General features: G+C 33.1%; 1 long non-coding RNA gene across 1 annotated transcript; it reads left to right on the top strand.

The window, feature by feature from the left end:
- The first annotated feature begins 1,104 nt into the window (after positions 1–1,104).
- LOC141717043 (uncharacterized) lies at positions 1,105–3,273 on the top strand. The gene is made up of 3 exons (XR_012573500.1): positions 1,105–1,365; positions 1,929–2,408; positions 3,162–3,273. It is a non-coding gene; the product is annotated as an uncharacterized LOC141717043 (long non-coding RNA).
- The last annotated feature ends 4,903 nt before the right edge of the window (positions 3,274–8,176 follow it).

Here is an 8,176-nt window from a genome sequence, read left to right as displayed (position 1 = left end):
ATTAGATATTAGATATTAATTCGTTTAGATAAATATTTTATTTTAGAATATTCTAAAAACTTTTTGCGCAAGTTATTTGATTTGGGAAAAGATTTGTTATTTGTGGAAAGAAGTGTGAGAATAAATTAGAAAATCGATATCTTTTTAGTTTAGGCATTTGCTTGTGCCAAATAATTTATTTTAGGAATTTGCTTGGAAAAATTATATTATATCCTAATTGGAATTAGGGTTTTTATGTGCCTATATAAAAATCGCATTAGACAATAACAAAAACTTATACAGACTCTCACCTACTTCGATAGGTACACATTTTGTTCTTTTTCTGCTCTTGTTTTTCAATATTATACTGGTGTTCGGTACTTGTTTACGTGTTATCAATATTGTTACGTGTTTGTCTTGCCATGCTTACCCAATGATTAACTATTTTGTGTTTTTTTTTGGTAATGTACAAACGCGTGTAGTGGAAAATGCGTGCTTCATACATGTATAAGATGTCAGCTTTTGAATTCATCTCTTTCTCTGCTTTTGAATTCATCTCTCTCTCTCTCTCTCATGTTTTTAATATCACTGCCATGCCACCATGTTAGTTGCTTATATGAGTTGTACCATGGGTTTAGCTTATTTCATATAATAATATTTTTTTTGGCTGTCTAAGGTAGAAGTATGTTTAATATTAAATATTTTATATATTTGTTTCAATATTGTCAATCGTGTTATATACGTCAAACATGAAGGGACTGCAAATTCTTGTTTAGAGGTTATTCATTTTAGTTAAGAGCATATGTTTAAGGCTATTTAATTAATTTTATTTATCATGTGTAAATTATAAAATTAAGTATTTTATTAAAATTTTCTTATGTGCAAATTAGTTAAATACATGTTCAAGTATTTTATAATTAGCATGTTGTCCAACCGTGTATTAGAACTTATTACCATATCTGTACATTTGCTTTAATGCATACTAGTTCACTATATGAATTGTAAGATGCAATTGTAGTAATTAATTGGGCAAGAATATGTCATTCACGAATCATGACAGGCTTTATTATCTATCTATATATTTATATATAGGAGGATCACGGGTGTCTACGTGGCGGTGTTGAGATTGTCTCAAACTTCTTTCTAAATTTTTAGGCCCTCTCTAATTTATTCTCATTCACAACTCTTGTGGCAGTAGTTTGTGAAACGCTTATCATTATCAACGGAAATACCAAGAGACAGTCCATTCATCCATCCATCCATCAAATCGAATTTAATAATCGGTTATGGTCTTCTTGCCTTCCCATTCCAAACAGTATGAAATGATCGCTATAAATCTACTACAGGCGACACAAATCGAGTATCAAATTTTCTCCACATGCTCAGGTCATATTTAGTTTTTGATTTGTAATTTTATATCTCAATCTGTGTTAGAGATTGGCTTTTTTTTCCTTATATATTTCATCTGGGTATGTGCTTTTATGCTCTGTTTTAGTAATTATGTTGTTTTCTTAAATTTAATGGTGGTTGTGTGGTGTTTGAGGAGTTAGATTATAGCCTTCAGTTGTGTGTTTGTTGCCAATTACTTGCAATTTGGGGTAACAAAAACTCGAACTTTATGAAGTGTTTGGTAGGTGATCATGGACTAAATTATTGATTTTGTTAGTGAAATTGGGATTCTACGGGGGTGGAGGAGGTTTGGAATCACGATGAGAGGGGAAGAGACTATTAATAAGTGCTTGAAGGATGTGTATATTTGGACCTTGAATCAAAAATCTTAGTTTATGACTTTGTTTGAACGTATAGCCTCCACACTTTTTTGTTGGGGATTGGTTACAAGCTTTAAACAATGCTTTTGTTTGGTCTAAATAATTTTCTAATAGCTAATTTTTGGAAATACATATATAAATTGCGTTTGTCATTTTTGTTTCTGATTTTGTTTGTTTCAGGAATAAAAAAATGGACGTGATTTAATGTGTATATTGCCTTATGAAGATGATTTTTATTGAAGGTACTGTCATGCTTACAAGTAGAGAAACAACAGACCCCCTTTTAAATATAAGGTCATCCCTACATGGACTCTAAAGCAAATATTTTATTTTAAATTATTGTGTCCTCTTATTTTGTTCTGATGTGAAACCAGAAAAAATTTGTTTCTTATATATGATACAACATTAGTATCTTTCGTGTTAATATATACGTATGTGGTTTCAATTTTGAATGACGTTCTATGAAATCTCTTACTTATGAGGAGTTGTTTATGATATTGTTTCTGCAAGTCGATCCTGCAAACTGGTTGTGGTGATTCCCAGACCAAAGTGGTGATTTAAGTTATTCAATTACAAGTCCTGGCCGTCGCCGTTCTATATGATCCTTTTTGCTACAACTGTGGTGATTACCAACTCGGAAATGGCTACGACCCTATCAAGGTTATGGTCCACCAATGCTAATTCTTATTGATAAATTATATTATTTGTGTAGCTTGTATGGTTAATATATTATTATTGACTTAATTACTGGATCACTAGAATAGTATGATAACATAAGAAACCTGGTCTGGATGCATTAGTATACACATAGCCTCCACATGTTTGGGTAGGGAAATGGTAAAAAATTTTAAACAATGCTTTTGTTTGGTCTCACTAATTTTCTGATAACTAACTTTTGGTAATACTTATATAATTCGGGTTGGTTATAAACATATAGAAGTGATTTAATGTGGCAAAGAGTGAAAGATAAATTTAAGCTAAAAAGATAGATTTTTCCCCTCTGGCCCTCTCCCCTTCCCTTTTGTGTTGACCCCTGTAAACTTTTCGCATTATTTTTTACAAACCTCTTAGATTGTCGATTTTGCTTCTGGTCGGTGCACACGGACCATTAAATATGGACCAGATTCGTGGTCAGACCAGATTCGTGGTCATGACTGGCCAATGTGTGCCTTGTATCCTGTATAAAGAGCAGAGCTGTGAGCCTTGCTCGGGGTTAGTGCGCGACTGATCAACAACCAAACCTTGTTTTTTTAAAAAATAAAATAAAAGTGAAGATCCAAATTTAATCATTATTTATCAGGAAACTTAATTCCTTATACCTTTTCAATTGATCAATGTTAAATCTCAGTGTTGTCATTATGACTTGCCGAACTAGTTAGCTCACTCTTGCAAATCTGTTTATGTTTTTTCCAGTTAAAAAGGAAACTGGTGATAGCGAGGATCCCCAGACAAGTGTGCAAGCTAGGTTTCCAGGTTGAAATGGAATAAGCTAGTAGATGATGTTTGTCTTAGTTTGTGTTGAAAGTTTGTAAGACTGTTTTACTTCAGTTGTAAGATAAATAAATTGAAATTTGGTATGTTGTAATATAAATAAGGTTGTGGCTTGTGGGCATACTTTAAACTATTGCGATCCGTGGATTATGATAAGTAGGGTCACTCCATATATTATTTTCATAAACAGGTTTATATATGGTGTGTTTGTGTTGTGGACCCCAAACTTCTAACCCGAGTTTGGAGGGCACCATAGATTAATTATCAAAATAATTAATCATTTTAAATAAATAATAAATAAATAATTTTTGAATTTTGGAAAGTAATTCAGATTTATATTTAAATAAATAAATAAATTAATTAATTAAATTAATTGATCAATTTATTTTAATTAAATAAAACTAATTTTTGAATTTATAAAATAAAAACATAATTTCCAAAAATAATTTCAGAAATTGATTTTAGGTCAAAATGGATCGAAACAGGGTTGGAAACCGGGTCTAGATCCGGGTTAATGGGTCATGAAGAACATCCGGGGTCGGGATGAACTTGCCAGGATTTGGTTAGAATCCGGCAAGTTCCCAGGACTCCGGTTACTCTAATTCAGACCAAAATCGATATCCTTTGGTCTGTTTCTCAACTGAGATCCATTCTAAATCACTTCAACAATTCATATCAACCATCAAACCATCAGAATCATCCCGGAATAAGCATCTCCAGCCAAATCAACGAAAACTCCGGCCAACTATCGATTTCCTTCGTTTGTACATGAAACTTTGATATTTATAGCTTAAATCAAAGCTTATAACATGTATAATTAAACCCCCAACACCTAACTAACCTCAGATTCTTCAAAAATAAAAAATGATCAAATCAAAATTAGCATAAACCCTAATAATCAAACTATCAATTACATGTATCGTTTGATGAAATTAATAGCCTAAATCGACTGTAAACCATCATATAAAGCTATATCAATCATCAAATCAATCTAATAACCCTAGAATCAAAAAGCCCTAAATCAATCAAGAATCCTAGAATTTAAAACTAAAAATCTACGAATCAAAACATGAAATTGATCACATAATCATGTAGAACATATCAAGAGCTTCAGTTTGAGTACTTACGTGATATGATTTGATGCTCAGAATTGATCAAAATCACAGTTTAATTTCTTGACCCGAATTCAAGAACTCTACCCGAATTTCAGAGGATTTTTATGAATTTTTCCAATTTTTAATGATTTTTATATAATTAATAAATAAAAATTAGGATATTTATAATTACATAATTTAATTGGCCCTTAATTAATAATTTATTGGTAATAATTTTAAAATTTTTTAATTTCAAATAAATACAAAATATATGCCAAAATTTCCCTAAAATTGTGAATAATTCAAAAATGCAAAGAACTGAAATATTTGAAAGTCCCGTGATTTTATAAAAATAAAAATATGATTTTTGTGGGGTTTTGAGCACCCATAGGGCCCGAAAAAATCATTTTTCACGAAATGAGATATTTTATAAATTAACGGGATGTTCGGAAAATCAATATGGTATACGCCATATTAGGCAAAATAAGGCCAAATATTTTATATGAAATATCAGCTATTAAAATAAAGTATTATCCATATAACTTTTGATATAAAGCATTTGACCCTCAATAAAATACCCCAAACTATATGGAATACATACAACACATAACAACTAGTATTTTATGATTAATCACACTTAATGATATTATAAAACACAAAATACACATTTATTATGATATTAAACAGTCATAATTTCTCAGTCATCACATCCTTCCCCCTTAAAAGGATTCTGTCCTCAGAATCTTACTAAGAAAATAAATGGGAATACTTTTTCAACATTTCACTTTCAAGTTCCCAGGTTGACTCTTGAACCATAAAATTCCTCCACAAGACTCGTACTAATGGTACAGATTTATTCCTCAATACTCTCTCCTACCGATCTAGAATTCTTATTGGTTGCTCAACATATGACAAATCAGCTAGAATATCTATCGGCTCATACTCTATCACATGCCTCGAATCTGGATTATACCTCTTGAGCATTGACACATGAAACACGTTATGAATATGCTGCATATGAGGTGGTAAGGCTAGCTTATATGCAACCTTTCCTACTTTCTTCAATATCTCAAATGGACCAACATAACGCGGCTTAAGTTTACCCTTTTTACCAAATCTGGTCAATCCCTTCCATGGTGATATCTTCAATAACACAGGTTCTCCCTTATTGAAATCCATATCCTTTCTAGCTTGATCCACATATTTTTGTTGTCGATTTTGTGCTACTTCTAGTCACTTTTGAATAAGTTCCACTTTTTCTTTAGTTTGCTGGATCAATTCTGGACCTAGAATCTTGCGTTCACCAACTTCATCCCAACATACTGGAGATCTGCATTTCCTCCTATATAAGGCCTCATGAGGTGGCATTCCAATGCTTTCATGACAACTGTTGTTGTAAGAAAAATCTACTAACGGTAAATGTTCTTCCCAATTGCCTTCAAAGTCCAGTGCACATACTCGTAGCATATCTTCAATTGTCTGGATTGTTATTTCACTTTTCCCGTCCATCTGTGGATGGTATGTGGTGCTCATATTTAGCTTGGTACCCAAGAATTCTTGAAATTGTCTCCAAAATCTCGAATAGAAATGAGGATCTTGATCGGAAACGATTGATATAGGAACTCCATGTCGCATTATAATCTCCTTGAGATATAAGTGCACTAGCCTATCAAGCAAAAAATCTTTCATTGATCAGAAGAAAAAATATGTCAACTTCGTTTGTCTGTCGATAATAATCCTGATTTACGTCATGATTTGCCCTGGTTCTTGGAAGTCCTACTACGAAATACATCGCAAGGTGTTCCCATTTTCATTCCGGAATATCAAGTGGTTGCAGTAATCCACTTGGATGTTGATATTCTGCCTTGACTCGTTGACACGTATAACATTTACTTACCCATTCCACTATTTCCTTTTTTATTTCTGGCCACCAAAAGTTCTCTTTCAGATACCTATACATCTTTGTGCTCCTTGGATGAATAGAGTATCTTGAGCTGTGAGAATCTTGTAAAATTTCTTCTTTCAATTCTGCTACATTAGGTACCCAGATTCTCGAGGTAAATTGTAAAATTCCCTTTTTGTCCTTCTGGCTTATAATTTCTTCTCCTGTTAAGCTTTCACTTTCATGGCTCATTATCTCTTCTTGACATCTTCGAATCTTTTCCAACAATTCTAGTTGAAACGTCACTGCATAATTCATCTCAGTGGACTCTTCTGGAATATGAACTTCAATTTCCAATTTCACAAATTCTCAGATTAACTCTTCTGAAGAAGTTAGCACGTTTAATCTTTCTTTTCTGCTCAGCACATCTGCTACAATATTTGCCTTTCCCAGGCGATAGTTATTTAACACATCGTATCCTTAATTAATTATAGCCATCATCGTTGTCTCATGTTAAGCTCCTTTTGAGTGAAGATATACTTTAAGCTTTTGTGATCAGTGTAAATTTCACACTTCTCGTTGTATAGGTAATGTCTCCAAAGTTTCAGTGTGGACACGATTGCATCTAATTCCAAGTCATGCGTCGAATATTTCTGTTCGTGAGGTTTCAATTATCTGGAAGCATATGGAATCGCGTTACCATGCTGCATAAGTACACATCCCAGTCCTTGGTAGGAAGCGTCACTGTAACTAACAAAGTCTCTTGATCATTTAACAAAACCAATACAGGTGCAGTTACCAATTTATTTTTCAATTCTTGGAAGTTTTCCTCACATTTCTCATTCTATATGAACTTTTCTTTCTTTCGAGTCAGCTTGGTTAATGGTGTAGCTATCTTCATAAAATATTTAACGAATCTTCGATAATAACCAACTAATACCATGAAACTTCTGACTTTTATAGGTGTCTTTGTTCTTTCCCAATTCAAAATAGCTTCAATCTTTGCTAGATCAACTTTGATTCCTTCAATAATGATTACATGACTTAGAAATTATACTTCTCTTAGCCAAAATTTGCATTTAGAAAATTTCGTGTAAAGCTGTTCTTTCTTTAAGATATCCAAAGCAATTCTTAGATGCTCTGCACGCTCTACCTCGGTCTTTGAAAAGATCAAGATGTGATCAATAAATATAATCACGAACTTGTCCAAGTATTTCTTAAAAACTATATTCATCAAATCTATCAACGCGACCTATCATTAGTCAATCCGAAGGCCATTATGAGGAACTTGTAATGACGATACCTGGTACGAAAAGCGGTTTTAGGAATATCTTCTGCCTTAATCTTTAATTGATGTTAACCTGATCTTAAATCAATCTTTGAGAACCATGCTGCTCCCTTCAGTTGATCAAACAAATCATCAATCCTTGGTAAATGATACTTATTCTTGATGGTTAACTTGTTCAGCTCGCGATAGTCAATACATAGTCACATACTACCATCCTTCTTCTTGACAAACAGTACCGGTGCACCCCATAGGGATACACTAGGTCTTATAATCCCTTTGTCCAAAAGATCTTGTAATTGCATCTCCAATTCTTTCATCTCAATTGGTGCCATTCGATATGGTGATTTCAAAACTGCTTCAGTACCTGGCGCTAGATCAATAGTAAACTCAATTTCTCGATCCGGAGGCAACCTTGGAAGTTTATCAGGAAATACATCTGGAAATTCGCATACAACCAGAATATCTTCAATCCTCGGACCTTCTTTGTTGAAATCCAATACATAGGCTAGATAAGCTTTACATCCTTGACGTAACAATCGCTTAATCTGCATCAATGTAACAAATTTCTTCTTCTGTTTCTCACCTCTAAATATTAACCTTGCGTTGTCCGCAGTTCATAAATTCACTTTCTTATTCGCACAATCAATTTGGGCATTATGACCGGCTAACCAAT

This window comes from Apium graveolens, chromosome 4 (assembly GCF_009905375.1).
Source record: "Apium graveolens cultivar Ventura chromosome 4, ASM990537v1, whole genome shotgun sequence".
NCBI lineage: Eukaryota > Viridiplantae > Streptophyta > Magnoliopsida > Apiales > Apiaceae > Apium > Apium graveolens.
Note: the sequence above shows the minus strand (reverse complement) of the source record. Positions and strands in the feature narration are given on the sequence as shown.